At 41.0% G+C, this 20,796-nt stretch overlaps 2 protein-coding genes across 4 annotated transcripts in view; one reads left to right on the top strand and one right to left on the bottom strand.

Moving 5' to 3' along the window:
* Window positions 1-8,752, top strand: part of SAP30 (Sin3A associated protein 30) — a 98,064-nt gene extending 89,312 nt beyond the window's left edge. Inside the window, exons 6-8 of the transcript XR_013813555.1 lie at window positions 3,871-3,931; window positions 8,044-8,103; window positions 8,419-8,752. The gene's annotated coding sequence lies outside the window, so the exon portion shown is untranslated. The remainder of the gene's footprint in view (window positions 1-3,870; window positions 3,932-8,043; window positions 8,104-8,418) is intronic.
* SCRG1 (stimulator of chondrogenesis 1) overlaps window positions 1-20,796 on the bottom strand; it is a 120,196-nt gene that overhangs the window by 72,625 nt on the left and 26,775 nt on the right. The gene's annotated exons all lie outside the window — the stretch shown is intronic.

Raw genomic sequence — 20,796 nt, 5'->3', positions numbered from 1 at the left:
TCAATCTGCCAATTCTGTGGCCTTATCTCCTCAATAAAGTCATTATTAAGGATTACTAATCCATTGGCCTGGAGTCTGTATGTATTCTATTCATAACTTTTCATTCAACCAACATTGTTTCAGATACTTGGGATACGGCATCCCTGACCTTTATGAACAAGATCCCTGCTCTCGAGGAGTTTACATCCTAGTATCTGACATAGGCAATAATTTAGTAAAAAAAAACCAAAATACTATATAATAATTGCTGCTTATAAGAAGTGATATGAAGAAAAAATACAGAATATTGGACAAACATTTTTTCAGGCTGTCTGAATTTTTGGCAAGGCTGAACTTGCCCTTTGCCTTGACAGATTCTATACTCTGCAGAGAGGAAGACATAAGTATTAGTCCTGGGGTAGAGAGATGGGGTTGAGGACCATTCCTAGATCTTGAGGGATACCACAAACTTGCATTCCCAGAATATAATCTCTCAATGAACAAAATAACCACCAAATTAACCAGAAGTTGTGGTTGTAAAAAAACACTACCAGAATAGTACTTTTTAAGAAAATGTTTTTATTTATTTCAGAGAGAAGAAGGGAGAGGGAGAGAGAGATAGAAACATCAATGATGAGAGAGAATCATTGATCAGCTGCCTCCTGCACGTCCCCCACTGGGAATAAAACTGTGACCTCCTGGTTCATGGGCTGATGCTCAACCACTGAGCCACACCAGCTGGGCAGAATAGTATTTTCTTTTGTCAAAGTATCGTTTTCAAAATCTTAAAAATAAATGAGTGAGCACACATCCCTTACGATGACTCTTATTTTAAAAAGGGAAAATAATAAATGTTGGTGAGTATATGGAAAAATTGAAAATCTCATGCATTGCTGGTAGAAAAATAAAATGGTGCAGCTGCTGTGAAAAGCAGTTTGGCAGTTTCTCAAAAATTTGAACATGAAACTACCATGTAATCCAGCAATTCTACTCTTAGGTATAAAAGAATTGAAAGCAGGAACCCAAGCAGATACTTGTAGACCAAAGTTATAGAAGCAGTAGTCACAATAGCCAAAAGATGGAAACAATTCACATGTCCATCAACAGATGAATGGCTTAGCAAAATGTGCTATATACATACAATGGAATAATATTCAGCCTTTAAAAGAATGAAGTTCACATACATGCTACAACATGGATGAACCTTGAAAACATTATGCTAAGTGAAATATGCCAGACACAAAAGACAACAGTATATGATTCCATTTATACAAAGTACCTAAACTAGTCAAATTCATAGAGACAGAAAGTAGAATAGTGGTTACCAGGGGCTGGAGGGAGAGGAGAGTGGGGAGTTATTTAATGGGGACAGACTTTGAGTTTGGGTAGGTGAAAAAGACCTGGAAAAAGATAGTGCTGATGGCTGCACAACAATGTGTGTTGGGGGAGTGTGTATGTGTGCACAGACAGTACACACAATGTCTTGACCTTACTTTTCTTGCTCATGGGGCAAGTGGTCCATCTTCCTTTAAATAGCGAGGAAAATTCGCAATAGGGGAGACTTAGTGCTAGCTTAGAGGCAGGCTGTACTTCTCCTTGGTTTAAAGAACATTTATGGATGAAATGACCAATCTTAAGTTTAAAAAAAAGTGGGGGAGTAGGGAGAGGTTTAAAAAAAAAAAAAAGGAAGGAGGAGGAAAGAGGAACGGAAGAGGAGAAAAATCTTATGAAACTTGCAGTTAAATGGAACAAGTTTCTTTTTTATTTGGTATATAAACTTGCCCTAAGTAATGCAGTCAAAGGGAAAATTCTCAAGCAGCCTTGCTGGGTTTGAAGTCATTTGTCAAGTTAACCATGATATATTTCCTTGCCTTGAATAGCGTCAGCTGGAATATGTTACATTCCATGCTAGTAAGGGAATCCAAATGAACAATTCCCAAAAAACAATTGTTCCGTCTACAGAGAGTGAAAACCTCCAAGTCCTTTCATTTACTCTTTACCACATTTTTCCATGATCTTCCAATTGGGGAGATATAGTCAAATGGGAAAATAAGGATTGGAAGCTTACACAGAGTTTTGGAACCAACACTGTGTTGGTATTAGGGGAGATAAAGATTTCAATCAAAAAGCAATGCTGGGTTTGGTACAAGACATTCACTTAAGGAGAATGGAAAAAATAATAAGTCAGACCTGATAAATAGTTGACACAATTTTTTAAAGTCCAAATGTTTAACTCAGTCTGTTTCTCAAGTACCTGAAATAAAATAGATGGTCTAATAATGTAATTTTAGCATTCAGCCATGTAATATTTGACAAAATAATGGAATTAATACACCAAACTGCAAAAATGTAGTGAATTGTAAAACTGAATATCAACTCAAAGACTATAATATATTTCAAATGTAAAAGTTTGTAATTCTAAATGTTATTATGTTCATTTACTTCCTTTGAAGTAAAACTTGCCAATATTCTATTTGACTCCACAAACTTGATATAACCACCTTACCAAAGAATATTCACAAGAAAAAAAAATGAACTTGGCTATAAACTAGTTCCTCTAGTTTCTGAATATGATCAGCTATGAATTCTTCTCCCCTCTCTTCCAAATTTGGGTCTAATACTAATTAGTACAACAGAGGCATATGAATCTATACATGAAAAGTAGGAAGCTGGAAATTTTCTGGATCATCTGCATTAACAAAAAAATTCTCATAGAATATACAATTGAAGCAATATTTTTTAAAGAAAATGTATTTTTCTTAATTATAATTTATCAAGTTTATTTTCTCTATTTTTCCTTGTTTGGGGAAAAATAGAGAAAATAAAAAAAGGTATTTTGTTATTGTACTAAAGAATCACATCATCTAGTATTTTGGCGTTGGACTAGAATCTGGACATCTCCTATCTTATGCAAATAGAATCACTAGAATTTAACATAATTGACTACTCAATGCACTAGAATATAAGTGAACAAATCCACCCAAGAGACCAGCAAGCACAGACACAGAGCAGTTGATCCTTGACATACTAACTGTGGTTTTTGGTTTCATGTGAATAGGAGGAGGATAGAAAAGACTGAATTTGTTGACAAAAATTACTAGTCACCCAAGACTAGATTCTTTGCCTTGGATTGTTTTGGGAGAACTTTGCCAACAATTTAGGAAATATGATAACTTGGACATTTGCCTATAATTCTTATAACCCCCTCCCAGCTGGAGCTAACTATTGGCATCAACACACTCATGTTAAAATGGTCCTCTGAGGTTTTGTAGCTCTAGGCTGACTGAGTCTGCTTCCAATTCCATTTCACCTGAATTCTAAAAGCTACATGTGTTCTGATAATTCAATGATGTTGAGTCACATTGAGTCAGAGAAGCCAGAAAGCTTTGGGAGTTGGTAGAGAAGAACATTTTGAAATAATCTAAAAAGAACATGCTTTTTAATTATAAGAGAGTGAGGAGAGTTCTCCCCAAGTAATTGGACCCACATGGAAATGAGACTTTGCAAAAAGTGGAATTATTAAAAAATACCGGTAGAATGATGTCTAATTGTTAAGTCAAACAGTGGCTCCCTACATACATTAGCCTAACTAGGCCCACAAAATCCAGCCACTTATCCATTTGCTGATGAAAACCTTTGCTGCATGCTTACTATGTGCCCAGCACATGGCTGGGTATTAGACAACACTTGATGTGTAAGGGAAATAAAGAAGCACCATGCGGCCTTGCTCAGAGAGCCATTCTTAGAGACGGGCCCAACCAGACCTGCACAGCTGCCTGCTGCCACGTAGTCTCTCTACCACTGACATTTTCTCACAAACCAAAAGGAGGAGACTGTGCTTCAGAATGACCGTGGAAGGATTTCATGGATCATCTCTGTTTGTATTGACAGGCATCGGAAAGAAATCTTGACAACGGATAGTTTCGTAGATTGATGATACAACGTATGGCTTGTAAGTAAACGCATCCCTTTTTGAAACCCACTGATAAAAACAAACTTTTTGGCCCTGGTCAGCGTGGCTCAGTTGAATGGGCATGGTTCTATGCACCGAAAGGTCGCTGGTTTGATTACCGGTCCCCAGTAAGGGGTGTGCAGGAGGTAGCTGATCAATGTTTCTATCTCTCTCTCTCACCCCCTCCTTTCCTCTTGCTCTAAAATCAGTAAAAACATATTTACAAACAAGCTCTTTGCCTCTAAAGACAAAGTGATATCACATTTCTAGAATTTATTCCAACAAGGACCATCAAATCAGGGACTGAACCTGATTCACCTTTGTATTTTCAGCACCCTCTGTTGCTCAGAGTAGGTGTTAGAAATCTTGTTTTATCTAAAATGAAAGGAGGAGAAACCTTCTGCATGGGGGTGTACATAGTAGAGGCTTAGAAGTCTCCTCAGTGCCATGATTCATGTACCTTAAAGTTAATTTTGCCACCGTGTATAAACAAAGTGTGCTCAGGGTATTTTTATTTCATTTAGTTTGGAAGTCACTCAAGGCAGAGTTCAGAATTAAGAAATTAGATACTATCTTGGATATTGGTGATGGGCCATAAAAAATAAATTAGGTCCTTTAAATAGTAAGTATATATATAAAATAAAACCCTCAGGAATTATCCAGAGAAAAAATGGTGAAACAAATTTTTAAATACATTTTCTGTAATCCATTGAATCCTTTTAGAATTCAGACAATATAACTGACTCAAAACTTTGTCATAAAAATAAAACTGCCATAACAATAATATAAATAAATGTCAAATACTTCATTTTTTTATGAATTTGTTTTTTCAAAAGAAAATAGAGCCTCAGCCAAGTTATCCCTTCATAACCTTCCAACTGTGTAAAGCATTAAAATAATACATCCTATTTAAAAATTATTAGGAACCCATTAAGTTGGCAAGTACTCAGGTTTCATGTAGTCAGGATCTTGCCTTGGTGAGAAGCAAATTCTATAAGCTCCCTACTGGAATTAGATATTTTTTGTATGTGAGCAACAGTTTTCTTATAACTGGAGGAAAAATATTGCATAAGTTAGAGAAAATAATAAATTTTTATCTGTTCAAGCCTTCTGTTAGCATAAGACACTAACAAAACAACCCACAGGAAGGAAAAGAAAACCATCCTCCCACTCATAGATTCTCCCCGTCAGAGGAGTTACATATACTTAGGGGAATAATTCTTCTCCAGCTCCTTCAGTTTATGGCTGAGTGAGGGAGGCTTATTTCTGTTGGCATTATTGTTTACACAAAGACAGAGTCCACTATTAGAGGCACATACTGTCACATATCACAGGCTCTGTGTGTGTGTGTGTGTGTGTGTGTGTGTGTGTGTGTGTGTGTGTATCTCTTCCGGGAGTCTTATCTTCTGTTGGGAGTCTGAGCATCTGACCCAGCTCAGGTAGAGAACCCAGACAGAGTTGGGGACATATAGTATCTGCCCCCTTTTCATATTTTTTTCCTTCTTCTGTTTTCCTCCCCCTCCCGTTATCATTAGTAAGCAACGCCATATACACTGAGTGGCCAGATTATTATGATCTCTGAACGCATAATAATCTGGCCACTCAGTGTATATCCTATATAACAAAAGGCTAATATGCAAATTGTCCGCTCAACCAGGAGTTCGACCAGCAGGCAGGCCAGCCAACCGCTAATGTTCCCTCCCCCTGGCCAGGCTAGCCGGACCCCACCCATGCATGAATTCATGCACCGGGCTTTGAAAAATATATATATATATATTTTTTGAGTGGCCAGATTATTATGCATTCAGAGATCATAATAATCTGGCCACTCAGTGTATGTTTACCAGGTGGCATGGCATGCATTATTATAAGACTTTTCATTGGTACAGAAACTATATTGGGCATTTCTTATATGCAATCTACCATGCATGTCACAAGGGAATGAGGCCTGATTCCTCCCTCTTGGAGTTTGCAGTCCAAATGACTGAGATCCGCTCACAGGTGACTGGGTGTTTCAGTCAGATTGATTTGGTTACTCAAATAGTCTTTGGTTACTGAGCAAGTAGTCATCAACACTGTGAAAAACAACAACAAAAAATCAGTCTTCCACCAAAGCAGATTAACCATTATCTGTGTTAAATGTAAGTACTTTGTACTAACATTTGCTTATTAAGATGTTTTTGTTTTATATGACACTAAAGGCCCGGTGCATGGATTCATGTACTGGTGGGGGGTGTGGCCTGTGGGGATCAGCTTCCTGTGGGAGTGCCACTCATCCTGGTCAGCCGAGCAGCTGTGGACCTGCCCTCTGAGCAGCTGCTCCCGCTGTGGGAGCGCTGCTCATCCCAGCCAGCCGAGTGGCGCTCCCACTGTGGGAGCACACTGACCACCAGAGGGCAGCTCCTGCATTGAGCATCTGCCCCCTGGTGGTCAGTGCACGTCATAGCAACTGGTCAACTGGTTGTTCTGGTCATTAAGCCGTTCGGTCACTGGGCTTTTATATATATAGATTAGAGAGGTCATATGACCCATTTCTTTCTTTTTTTATACAGTTCAATAAAATATCAGAAATCAGGGCCTTGATTTGTTATTTTTTAGCATTGTGGAAATTTTTAGAAACACAATCATCCTAACTAATAGCAATGGAATGTAAGTTTTATTTAATAGTTTTTAAAAGTTAGATGTGTTCATAGTTTAGTACAAAAAGGTAACTAAAATAGATAAATCTCAGTTTCTAGTAAAGACATTTTAAAAAATCCTCTGTGAGCAATAAACTTTAAATACATCTCCTCCCCAAAGATCAAAAGGTACAAGTTAGAATGGAATAAAGAAAGTCTTAAAGAGGAAGGAAATTCTGACACATGCTACAACATGGATGAACCTTCAAGACATTATGCAAAGTGAAAGAAACCAGTCACAAAGGACAAATACTGTACGATTTCCCTTATATGAGGTGCCTAAAGGAGCCAGATTGATAGAGACAGAAAGTGGAATGGTGGTTGCCAGGGCCTGGGGGAAGGCAGGAATGGTTAGGTTTAATGAGTACAGAATCTCAGTTTGGGAAGATGAAAAGTTCTGGAGCTAGATGAGTGGTGATGGTCACACAACAATGTGAATGTACTTAATGCCAATAAAAAATGACACTTAAAATGGTTAAAATGCTAAATTTTATGTGACATACATTTTACAGCAATTAAACAAACAAAGCTCACTCAGTGGTGAAGGTAGCCTGACGTTGAAAGCAAGTCTTTTCTGTCCTTGTTGCCAAAAAGGATTCCTCAGGCTGAGAGAAGGAGGAACCAGAGAAGCAAGAATGAGACAGACAATGATGGGTTCCTGAGAAAGGGTCATGAACCCTGCTCTTGGGGAATGGGCAAAACCCTTCATAGATCTAAGTTTGGGGGAACTTGAACCTCACTTCCCAGGTAATGCCAGAGAATGACAAGAATTCTGAAGAGGGAAAATTATGGCTACTCGCTATGTCTTGGCCATCCAGGTCTTAGCCTCACAAAATCCCCAGGCCCCAGTGGGTCTAAAGGCAGCATCGTTAATTGCTAGGTTCCCAAGAGTGGTAGGGAAGTGGCAGAAAGAGGCAAGGGAACTGAAGGGCAGGCAGATGGATCTGAAGAGAACTCACAAAGATTGAATTTATAACCAAGGACAACCCAGGTTGATGGGCCACTCAGTGTCCCCTGAGTGGACAGACAACATGGAGAACCAGCTGAGCCTGTCCAGTGTATTGGGTGCTGTGACCCCAGGGACAAAGTTCCTGAATTGACTGAATGAAGGCTCGACATAATTGTAGTTGCATCATAAAACTGTATTTCTTGCACCCTGAATCTCCAGACTGATATCAAAAGCCATACTTATATTCCTTCCAAACTCTCTAAAGGCTATCCAGTCATTTGGGGCCTTCATGATAACACCCCATGCTAATTTTCGACCTGTGTGAGAATTTCCATCATTATCCACTTCAATTAGCATCACTGGGTGATGCCTTAGCTATTGATTCTTTAAAAAAAAATGTTTAAAAAACATTATTGACTTTAGAGCTCAACCAACTGAGCCACATCAGCCATGGCATCTATTGATTCTTTATTTTCCTGGAACAGAAGGAAGAAATGGGCTGTCCAATCTCCAAGAATTTGAAGTTGAAAACGAAAGCACTGCAAGTAAGTTTGCTCAAGTGAAAAAGCAGAAAAAAGGTGGAAGCTTTGGGACACAGCCTCCTATGGCTGTTCCAGTCAAGCTCTTTTCAGCAAGAGGAATGAAAATCATAGTTCAATGCATAGTTCTCTTATCTTATGTCCCAAACTTGCAACTCCCAGAGGAAGGAGAGACCCTGCTGCAAGGTGCTGAGTAAATCATTGCCTGAAAACATGTGGTCCAAAGTTGAGATCTTTATAAAGATGTGGCTTAGTTTTTTTTAGTAAAAGGGGAAAAATATTCACAGCAAGATGTTCTCCCCATCTTCTCTTCCCTGTTAGGTGGAAGCTTTTCTCCTGTCATTCACCAAATGTTTCCACAAGGTGTCGGGGTGGAGGCGCATCAATAGAACGTCTGCCCCTGGAGGGCTGGGATAGTTTCCCCTTCCAAAGCAGCAGGGCCCACACAGAAGCAGCTTTCAATTGCAGGTGACAATTTGGACATGAAAACAGGAAGGTGAGTTGAGTGAATATGATTAAGCTCCTAACCTGAGATGTTCTGCACGTGTGGCCTTGTTTTTGATTTTCTTTAAAGGAATGATTCTAATCCCCAGCGACTGTTTTGGCTCCCCTAAACACTTAAAAATTCAAGCTAATTAGAAAACCATAATTCATACTTAATAAAGCTTTTATCTGCTGATTCTGAGTTAATATGATTTCCCAATGTTAATTTAAGGTTCCCAACACAGTCTCATGTAATAAGCTCACACAGAATCCCATCCTTTCATGTCACTAATTCTACTGCAGATAAGTGTTCCCTGGGCTCTGCAGGCAAATCCTTGTAATCCTGGGAATCTGGTCCTTAAGAAACTAACCTCCTATTGGGAAAAAAAAAAACCAGTCCTGGTCTTCATCACATTTCTATACTCTACTGAGCCCAGGTTTGGGCAGTTTCCAGTGTTCCTGTGTCTAGAGACTTCAGTTGCCTGAATATTCGTTTCCTTCACACGTCTGTTGGGGAGCGTCTCACAGTTTTAGCTCTCCTTCTTGCTGGCTCTTGTGCCTTCTCTTTCCCCTCTCACCCTGGGCATTAAAGGCCTTGTGCCCTCTCTTCCCCCACTCACACTGGGAATTAAACGTATGTACTCCACATTCTCAGTAACACTGGCTTTTAAGCGAGACCACAGTCCAAAATAACAAATGAGATGTTAAACAATGTTTGAAGTGGGTACGAACCATGTTGTACATTTCAAGACTGATCTTCTTGCAGAAGCCATTGTGGAAGATGACAAAAGGCAAATGAATCGCAGATGAAAGTGAAACAAAAACAAATGAAATAAAGAAAATGAACAGACACTGATTTAGAAAGGGTTTTCTCTTCCTAATTAGGCTTGATACCACCGTGTTTGGTTACTGTTGTGTTTTCACTCTCGTCTTTTGGCCTTCTTATAAAAGGAAACAAAGAAGTCACTTCAAGGCACCCCCATTTCAGTTGTTATGGGGGGCATAATTAGTTCATGATAAGAGCCTAGTAGCCCACACCTACAGTAATACCTGTCTTCTTGTACACTGTGTGCTGCCCGGATCTCATTTCATTACTCATGACAATATGGCATTCACTTCCACAGCACTCGGCATTGCTCCATTTCTGAACTTGGCACGTAATAGTCATAAAATTAGATGAGTGAATAAGAGCACCAAAACACAGCTGTGGGGCCCCACTAATCTAAGCATGCATGACTACTATAAACCAGAATGGTACCCCAAGTGACAAAGATATGATCAGAGAATGAATAATTATCTAACGGCTTAATGCAGATATTGGTTTGTTTGCGTAGTTTCAGGCTGAATATATACAGGTTGATGAAAGCTTTGAAAAGGTGAGAAAAATTTTTCATGAAAATCAAAAGCACAGATGACTTGCTAATTTACAAAGGGAAAATGCATCTCACTAGTGAAAAGTTGTGGTTGCCATCACCTTAATGCAGGGATCCAACTCGGCATCACCGATAGTGGGCAACCAGGCTTAGTGTACTAGTACTGCTGATGCCACTCACTGCGAAGTAGATAGTCTCACTTATGGAGCATTTTTCAAAATGTGTAACCTGAACGTCGTCAAGGCTGTAGATCCAAAGGGTATACAGAAGATGGAGGAACAAGTTAAAGCACCATGAAAAAAGGATCCAAAAGTGGAGAATTGGGGCACTCTATAAGGCAGCTAGTCTGGCCTCTTAAAAAGTCAATACCACACACTATTCTAAATTAAAAGAGATGGAAGACATCATACAGTTGACCCTTGAAGCTTCAGTTCCTGGGCAGTTGAAAATCCATGCACAACTTTTCACTTCCCAATTATACCTTGATATCTGCAGGGTACTGGTTCTAGGACCCCTTGCAGATACCCATAGCCACAGATGGATAAGTTACTTATTTAAAATGGCATAGAACAATGCATAGAGGCAACCTCAGCACCACAGATTCCCAACCTCGGGAAAATACTGTTTTGATCTGTGGTTGATTGAGTCCACGGATGCAAAACCCGGGGATACAGCTACAATGTCTCTAGGGAATAGGAATTTTTCAGCTCTGTTATAATATTGCCACCATAACAACACACCATAGTTCCTGTGTGTCAGTGAAGAATTTTTTTTAGCGTGGTAGATTAGATACGGGAGTTGCAGCAACCCCCCTCTAAAGGTATTGACTGTTTCCCCATCCCTTGATCTGGGCTGGCCTGTGACTTGCTCTGACCAATAGAACAAAGGAGAAGAGATGTTATGTGACTTCCAACGGTTGGCCTTAAAGCTTCTGCTCTCATTCTCTTGAAATGCTGCTTCCCCCAGGTAAATTAGCTCTGGCTCTCTTGCTGGAGAGAAGTGGCTCAGCTGGCAGCCAGCAACAACCACCAAACAGGTGACGGAGGCTATCTTGGACCATCTAGCCTCAGTTAAACTATCAGATGGCTTAAGCAGCCTGCGTGATCCCAGATCAGCCAGCAGAAGAACCACCCAGCTGGGCCTTAGCATACTAGTAAATTGCAGAATTGTGAGCAAATTAATGGTAGCTGTTTTAAGACACTAAGTTTTGGGATGGTTTGGTCTACTGTAATATCTAAATACTTCAAGAGGGTGTTTAGCTTTTATCTAATTCTCAAAAATAATGAATTACTGAATTTGAATTAGATTATTAACCTTTTGCACTCGGATGTCGAGATTAAAATTACTCTTTGAATGTATCAATAATTTGAAATATAAAAAAATCCAAATAAATAAGTTTGTATGAAAAGAAACTCCAGTTTTTTATTCTACTGCCGCGCTTTGTAAAATCTGGGGTATTTAAAAAAATTAAATCCCGCCCTGACTGGTTTGGCTCAGTGGATAGAGCATCGGCCTGCGGACTGAAGGGTCCCAGGTTCGATTCCAGTCAAGGGCATGTACCTTGGTTGCGGGCACATCCCCAGTGGGGAGTGTGCAGAAGGCAGCTGATCGATGTTTCTCTCTCATTGATGTTTCTAACTCTCTATCCCTCTCTCTTCCTCTCTGTAAAAAATCAATTAAAAAATCTCTCTAAACTTTGTGTTGGGGTCCATTTAAAAAAAAAAATTAAATCCTGAGTAGAATAAAGGAATCGAGAAAAAAGCAAGCGAGTGCAAAAGGGTTAAACATTGTATATTTCTTTGCTCATTGACTTTAGAGAGAAAGGAAGGGAGAGAGATAGCAAGAAACACAGATGTGAGAGAGAAACATTGATTGGTTGCCTCCCCTACACACCCCACTTGGGGATCAAACCCACAACCTACGTATGTGCCCTGATCTGAAATTGAACCCAAAACCTTTTGGTGTGCAGGATGATGCTTTAACCAACTGAACCACCCAGCCAGGGCTTGCCTCTACTCTCTTTATAAGCTATGTCATAGGTATGATTTAACTTAGCACATCTTGCATTCAAAGTGCATTTTAGAGTAAATTCCAGAATTTTTAAACAGAAGAATCAGCATATTTTTTGATCCATAGTTCAAATTCTTTTTCCACTTTCTTTTTGAGAGCTGATTTTGGTGTCACTCTCTTTCATTCTCCATATTTTTTGAAAGATGAAAGCAATTTATTTGGAAAATTCTATTAATATTCTGGTTTGTTATTTGTTTAAACTTCTTTAGGAGAGCTAACATTTGTTCCTAAGTGATCTTACTCTTCAGTTTTTCCTTACTAAATTTTGCCCCACGCTTTCTAATATAAAATGTAAAATAGTCTGAGGGTGTGGCCACCTGTGACTTCCCCATTGACCTAATATTCGCAAAACACCAGCAGAGTCCTGCATGGATTTTTATACTTGCTTTTGTTTCCATCAGTCCTCTTCATCATCTAAATCCTTCTGGATTTAGTCTTTCTGACTTTTCGCACATGTTATTGACAGACTATACTAGCTTTTCTAGATTACCTTTCACATTTTACATACACCATTTAAAACTATATCTGATCTCAGCAGACAACTTCCTGCATGAAGATATTAAATCTTTTTAGCTACCTTTTCCCATTTTATTTTTCTCTTCTTCTCCCCCTCAATACCCTTGCCTTGGACCATGTACAATATTAGCATCAGAGTTTTATTTTGAGGAATCTCCCCTGCTTCTTTTTGGACTCTCAGACTGGCAGGTCAAAGCTTTTATAATTTCCTGTGATATTTTAAAACTCAAACTAACCGAGTGTGTGTCTGGCAGTGACCACATCCCTCTGGAATTTTCTGATGGCCAGGTGGCCCTCTTCCAAGATTCCTGTCACTTTTGATTTTCCATTCGGGGCCTCTGAGTTGGCCAGAATTAGAAGCAGGGTGTTAATCCTCTTCATCACTTCCTCTCCCTTCTGAAAGATGAAATTATCATGTTTGTTAGTGATTCCCAACCTGGCTGCACATTCAAATCACTTGGGGGCACTTAAAAAATGTCTGGGGCCCCAACCTGAGAGATTCTACTTTAATTAGAATGTGGAGCCTGCCTTTTTTTTTTTTTTTTTTTTTAATTATTGGATTATTCTAAGGTTCAGCCAGGGCTGAGAATTCTAATTGGGGCAAATCATGGTTTTATCAGATGTTCTAAGGTTAGAAATGAGACATCTAGAAGATGGCTGGATAAAATCCCCATCATGAAGATTCTGAATACTTCTCTTCTCTAGTCCATTAAGTTTCTACGCACACAACCTCATTCTAGCATGTCTAAACAGGATAACGACAATCAGAACCACGATATTACTTTCTGATTGCTTATATTAATCTCAACACAGCTCTAACATCTTTAAATGAGGTGAAGCTAGACAGCCAAAAAGTCCACTGAAAAGTTCAGAAGACAGTTTGGGACATTTGCTTTTCTGAAATTCCAAATAAAGATGAAGTGCGTTGCTCTTGATGGTTTTTCTTATTAGTAAAGAGAGTTATTTGACAAAGGAAGTGAGTTTAAAATAAAATAAAATAAAACACCACACATTTTCCCCATCTTTGGTCAGTTTTCAGGATACAAATTCTGTGTTAGTCAAAAGGCAATTGAGATGTCAAATGCATTAGATTTTTGGAAAACTCTCTCTCACCACACATTGCCCACACCACACATGTGGGTTTTTGAAAACTTTAAATTCTAAATGGTAATTATTATCACCAAGGATGCAGATGCAATTTTCCATGAAGCCATTGTTTTCTTTTCACAATGGGAATGGTCTTATTTCTCATTAGTGGCAGAGCTGATTTTGGTGTCACTCTCAGAAGTAAACTAAGTGTCAGCCACACTGGGATCTATGACTGAGGGGCAGCCCTGGCCAGTGTGGCTCAGTTGGTTGGGCATCATCCCATGCAATGAAGGGATGCTGGTTCAATTCCCAGTCAGGGCACATGCCCGGGTTGCAGGAAGCAACTGATCGATGTTCCACTCTCACATCAATGTTTCTGTTTTCTCCCTTCCTCTGCCTCTAAATATCAATAAACTACTAGAAAAAAGAGAGTGAGGGGCAAATCAACCCTGAAGTTATGTGACTTGGACTGAACTTGTCTTTCAAAGGGCCTGCTGGGGGCCTGGCTACATCTTGGTCATCACAGCCTATGCTGGGAATGGACAGATGTGATTATGCAATTTGGTAGGCACTGTTAGACACTGCAGGCACGCAGGGGGAAGTCAGCCTCCTGGGAATTAGACACGACCATGGGAGAGCAGGGATGCGTTTTCCTGAATGCTTACTCAAGAAATAAAAGTCAGACAGTGTTCTAAAACTCTGGCTCTAATCTGTTCTGAGTTAGCTGTGTAGAAACTGCTATCTGGGGACAGTAGAAGTCCAGAGGTATGCTCTGTAGGAATCTGCAAACAGACAACAGAAAGGATAAGCAACATTCTCATGTTGAAATACTGCAACTGCTTTCAATCACTCAAGCCCTTTTGGAGTCACATGCATTTTTGTCAATAGTCAGTTTTGCAAATGTTTTTTCTAAAGAAAGCACATGTAGAAAATGGTGTCAAATAACATTAAAGGGTGTGTTTTGAAACTGTGGACACTATGGAAGCTAGTGTTGGTTCTCTCTCCAACTCTAACTCATGCCATCTTGAGCTGGGATTGCAGGAGCCTGAAAACAATGCATGGGAAGCTGGTGGGATGGAAAAGAATGCCTGACCAAGCAAGACAGCTCACAGCAGAGTGAAGACAACAGATCCAAAATTTCCTAAAATTGGTAGACTTAATTTCCACTCCAGACTGAGAGTGATTTTAATGTCTCTTTCATTTTACTCAGACGGACATACTTAAATACACACAAATGTTTCACCATCCACTGCCAAATATCAACACTGAAAACAATGTATACTTTTGTTCTATATCAGGGCAAAAAATGGCAAGTCCATGAACAAGTGTTTACAGAAGTGGGAAAAAAAAATCAAGTTAGCCCGGCCAACATGGCTCAGTGGTTGAGCATCGACCTATGAATCAGGAGGTCACGGTTCAATTCCTGGTCAGGACACATGCCCAGGTTGCGGGCTTGATCCCCAATGTTAGGTGTGCTGGAGGCAGCCTATCAATGATTCTCTCTCATCATTGATGTTTTTCACTCCCTCCCCATTCCTCTCTGAAATCGATAAAAATATATATATATTTTTTAAAAAAATCAAGTTACATTTCTGCTCCTACCAGAATTGTACAGTCTTTCTAAACAACTCTGTTGGCTCTCCTGGAGCAAAGAGAAGATTCCCACTGCTTCAAATTAAGGTCCACACATTAGCAGAGGAATCATTTGTTATGACTGATTAAGAACAGATCGGGTGTTCCTTCTATTAGAAATAAGTAGAAATGACATTGGTTTTGTAAATAGTTTTCCATAGGAAAGCAAACATGTTCAGATCTCAGGTGGACATCATGGATTGCTTTTTCCACCTCTGTCTTTAGGAGTGCAGGAAAAACCATATTTAGTATCTCTCATGTTTGTTTTGGTTTTGCATGCAGTACAATCAATCTCCAGATTTCCTCTTCAACCCGTTGGCAGGCCTTCCAACTTTGATACAGTTCAACCAGGATTGCACAAATGACTGGGGATCAAAAGAAGACATTGTAGCTCTTCATTTGAACAGCGTCAATGTGAATGAATTTAAAAGGTCAAATGTGATTTTGATAAAATGGGCTTGAGAAACAATACTGTTTGGGTATAACAGAGGTTAATGAGGAAAATGCAATCCCCACTTGAATGCCTTCGGAATGCAAAGCCACATTCATTTGCATGTGTGGTATCTGTAAAAGGTCCAAGGAATTTTGTTTTTGGTGTTTTGAATTGTTTATAATGTATTTTCTTTTTATTCCCATCTACTAACAATTCCCAGAAATGATGGAAATCAAAAGATGGAAAAATGTAAATGCATTTGGGTTCTAAGAAAATTACCAGTTGCAACATCAGCTCTAGCCACAGTTTATAAAGCAGGTGATTATGGGGACAATAAAGAAAAATGTTATTAAATCAGTAACAATCCCTTGAATCTTGCCAATTTCTGTGATAGCGCCTAAAAGTCTGACACCCCAAAATATTCCACGCCAAATTTTGCAACAAAATTTCACTAATAATGATGTTCATTTGCAAGCATACAGTGTAGATATTCCAGGCTGCAGGACATGAAACACACTGGATAATTTCTTTGACGTTGTTATGCTTTATTAAATCATTTACCAAAATAAAACAAATCTATTATTTTTAAATCAACTCTGGAAGTGTCACTAACTTTTCAATAGACCAGTTTTTCATCACACTTTTAGGTTATTTTCCGGCACATTTCAGGGTCAGGAACTGCTTCATTAAGAACACTGTGTTTCAAAGCAACCCCATTTCCCTCGGGCCCAGCAGCCAGAGCCCAGCCCGCGCTGGGAGCCACAGGCCATCAGTTAACGATGAGCCAGGCCCTCAGCGCAAGGGCTGTCTTGGCAGAAAGTCAGTCCTATTAATATTCAGGCCTCAGTTCCCATTTGTTATGGAATTGCCATCCTATTGCAGCAATGTGATAATAAATGGCTTTTACTTAATGATAATGGTCAGGATTACCATTGCTTAAACTTTTATTTCAATGCCTTGATCTGTTACTTGGATGTTTCCTCTAGGCTTTTAAATATGCAAGAATAAAAATGGGACAAAAATTAACCCTTTTATCGCCTCTTCTAATATTTTTACTTCTGGCAAATTCTTTTAGCTACATAGAGTGACAACATTCTACAGTAATAAAATCCCTTCAGAAACTTCTATTTCCCTTGCCTAAAGTTTTCAGGGGGTAGGGCCTCCTTCGGAGTAATTCGCACCCCATCCCGCCTCCCCAGGGACAGCAGCGATTTGATCGATATGATTGGTGTGTTTGAATGGAGAAACTGAGCATGCCCAGTCTACCTTTCAGACCAAACTGCCGCCAGGATGACAGGTGTCATTTATTAGGCCTATAGAATCTCAACCACTTCACAGAAGCAAATTAACTAATACAAAATGAATATGTTTTTTTTAAAAAGTCCTAGCCACATGTCCATCCTGGATCCCAGCAACCCTGCTCCGCAGGCTTTACTCTGAGCCCCGGCCGGGGAGTAATCTCTTTCTGCGTCATTGCTGATGTGTGATTAGGACTAATGAGCAAGGGCAGCCTTTCTGCTCACACTTCATTGGCCAAGGGCAGGCCACGGAGTGGGGATGTCTACTCCTCCCACAGAGAAGGGTGTCTTGCATATGAGCAAGAACATGGCTCCTAGAGCCATCAATTCCTTCTGTACAAAAATTAGTTCAGTGATATATATTCCGTCTTATTGAGAGGAGTTTTTAGGGGTGAAATAGGCAGGTTTAGGGAATTTTAGGAATTAAAGGGTTCATGGAAAAAGCACAGGGCTACAGAGATGCAAAGGGTACATTTCCATAAGATAAGGGAGCTGGGAGCAGCAAAAGGTACATTTCCATAAGATAAGGGAGCTGAGAGCACTAGAAGGTACATTTCCATAAGATAAGGGAGCTGGGAGCAGCAGAAGGTACATTTCCATAAGATAAGGGAGCTGAGAGCAGCAGAAGGTACATTTCCATAAGATAAGGGAGCTGAGAGCAGCAGAAAGTATACATTTACAGAATAAAGGGAAGGAAGCCCCTCATTCAGAAAGAGAAGAGGAAAGCCCAAAGGGAATAGGAAAACAATAAGGGAGAAGATGGAAGGAACCTCACACACTCCCCGTGAGGTCTGAGCTCAAGAGTTGCTATAGTGACCAATCTAAGGGGGATAGTGACCAATCAGAGGGGATATCAAGGCACAAAGATCTGCAGCATTAATAAACCGTAGAGAAAAGGAACTCAGTGGGACTCTTTTCCCCTCCCCACGTGGGAGTCTTTGTTTCTCAACAAATTTCCACCTTTTGCTACACCACTTTTCCTCCGTGGTTCCATCTTCGACTCCACTGGACAAAGAACCCGGGAACAATCCCGCCCAAGGGAACTCCGTGTGTTCCAGTCTCATTTTCCTGTATCATAATCTCTGCTCAGGAAGAATTGATGAGCTAAAGGATCAGCTCCTGAGTAATATCTGCAGGTTTGGGGCATTAAGGGGAGCGGGGGTGGAGGGGGATGGAAGTTTTGGGGAGGGAGGCAGGCAGAAGAGGCAGCCTGCTTTTCTGCAGCTACAGCGTAGACCTGCATGTCCATCCAGCTCTGGGTTCACAGTGAGCAAAGCAAACTTGCCCAAATAACTTGTTCACCCGGGGCAGCACAGTGAAAACTCACTCTCTTCCCTTAAGTAGGTTGTAGCCTCACTGGGGAGTGAATGTCCACAAATCAGAGCACAATGCAGGACCATATCCAACTGAGTATCAAAACGGGCAAACAGACATGGAGCCCTAGCCAAAATGTTTGTCTGAACTCTCCCCAAAATTGCCCTTTTCCCTGCTTTGCTACGAAAATCCGAAAGGGAAGCCAGTGGAAGTGAGGCTTTGTAGTGAGAGGTAGACAGAGACGCGTCTGATCCAGTACGCTCATCCCTTCAGCCCATGGTTTGTGGAGAGCAGGCAAGCTCTCCTGGATTGGACTCACCAACCCCACCTTTCTCCTAGCTGAGGACAGTCATCTCACCCTCTGCCTACACTAATCCAGCCCTCAGGCACCAAGCACTCACACACGCATTCCCTGTGCCAGCTAGGCGTCAGTGCAGCAAACAGAAAACACTCTGACCTTTCAAGCTCGGAGGGACTTCGTACACGTTTTCAAGTGGAAGAGCTGGAGGAGTGGAGTCGGGCAGCCATCAGAGCCCCTGCACTCAGGAGGCTGGTGACTTGTCAGGGGACCCAATGCGGCCACCACCCGTACTCATGCCTTCCAGAGCCTTCTTCTGCACAACTGAAGAAAGTGAACACCTTCTTTTCTGCCTTTCAAATCCCATGTGACTACATCTCATTATGAGATCCTAAACTTCATTCCGAACTCCTGTTGCAGCGGAGACTGGGAATGAGAGTTTTTACACTTCTTGGCCCTGCAACACAACGGCGGTGGGGAAACCTCGGCATGCTAAGTGCTGTGGACAATAGCTAGCACAGCTCTCCTTCAGGCACTTGACCGTGAATCATTCTCCTTAGTGGCCTGTCCAAGAATAAAGTGCCCCAGAACCTGCCTGCTCTCAAGAGGGAGAGTCCCCAAACTAACCACTGAGAGATGGTGTTATGATCGAATCACCCTCCTCCAGATCTGACACCCTGGAAGCCTTGAGTGTCAGGGGGTTGGCTGAGGAGGGGGGGGAGGGGGTTGGGGAGCAGGGTTCATGGGATTAAGATGGTCTCCAGGCCCAGAATTCAGGAGCGCTTTCATCTTGCCCTGCCAGTCACCTTCCCACTCCACACCCTTCTCAAGATTTCACAAGCAATGGTTCTCAAGTCTGGTTCCGCAGCAGCAGCAGCAGCAGCATCCCCTGGGAACCTGTGAGAAATGCAAATTCTCCAGCCCCACCCCAGACCTGGTGAGTCCAAAGGAGGGGTGGAGCCCAGCAATCTGTGTCTTATCAAGCCCTCCAGGTGATTCTGCTGCCCCCTAAAATTCCGGAACAACTTCTGCAGGGAACAAATATTTCTGGAACAACAGATAATGGGCAGGAATGCCCACGTGATGACTAGGGCTGAAAACAGAATAAGCCTCAGTACAGAGCTCTAGTCAGACTAAGATGGAGCCTGCACCGGGGTCCATCTCCCCCAAAGTCCAAATCTGTACCTCATTTCCCTCTAGCTGACCACATGGTACAGGAACCCAAAGCCCTGTCAGGGGAAGAGAAGGAAGGTCACTCCCAAGCTGGCTCTTGGTTCAGCTAACCACTCCTAATATCTGGGGTGGAAAAAAGGAAGGCTGGCATTCTTGGGGGCAGGTTCTAGAGGGTTCTCTTACCAGGAAATAGGAGAAAGAGCCAAAGAGAGGCATCACCTTTTAACACAAAATGTTAATGATGAGCCAAAGGATCAGCTAGTAACTATGGTTTAATCAGTGTCCTAAAACTTGAACAATAAAAGTAGTATCTGCTCTTCTTAGATGGAGAGGAAGAAGGGAGATAGAAGCATTCCTGAACCCCAACATCAATTGCTGGGATCCTAAATCGTTTCCCATGGTTCAAGACTGTTCTCCTTTTCCCTGGTAAGATAATGAGTCCCCATTCCAAAATTTCTGACTCTGGCCAAACTCCTCCCACCCCCTACCCCAGCTTGAATAAGCAGGCTTCTGCTTTGGTCTTTGCTCCAGAGCTCTTATTCTAACTCCCCTACTGCCTGCCACCAGTCTTCTCTGAGGCCTGGGGCTTAATGTCATTGTGTTTTGCCAGTCCTCTCCCTGGGTCCTGAAACTTGATGTGATCTCTTATCCAGTATCAGTTTCATAACCAGGAAAGAAGCCACTGTACTGAGATTTTAACTCCTGAATACCCACCTCCCAATTTCATTTTCATTGAGGGTCATTTTCATTGTCAAGTCTATACACTCAATGTAGTTCAGTGTAGTACATCAGGGGACACCTTGCACCCCAAACCCAAAGAGCATAACCCTGATAGAAAGGAACTTTGTTAGAGAAATATGAGTTTCTAAAACCACAGCTTTCAAACTTCGTTTTAATGTAATCCATGATAAGATATACGTTTTATATCGTGACCCCCAGGACTCATAAATGCATGAATACACTTACCATCCTTCTGACATTTTCTATTTCATTTAAAAAATGTTAGCGAGCCTGGCCAGA

The sequence above is a fragment of the Cnephaeus nilssonii genome (assembly GCF_951640355.1).
Source record: "Cnephaeus nilssonii genome assembly, chromosome: 5".
NCBI lineage: Eukaryota > Metazoa > Chordata > Mammalia > Chiroptera > Vespertilionidae > Cnephaeus > Cnephaeus nilssonii.
The sequence above is the reverse complement of the archived record's forward strand: the minus strand, read 5'-3'. Positions and strand labels throughout refer to the sequence as shown.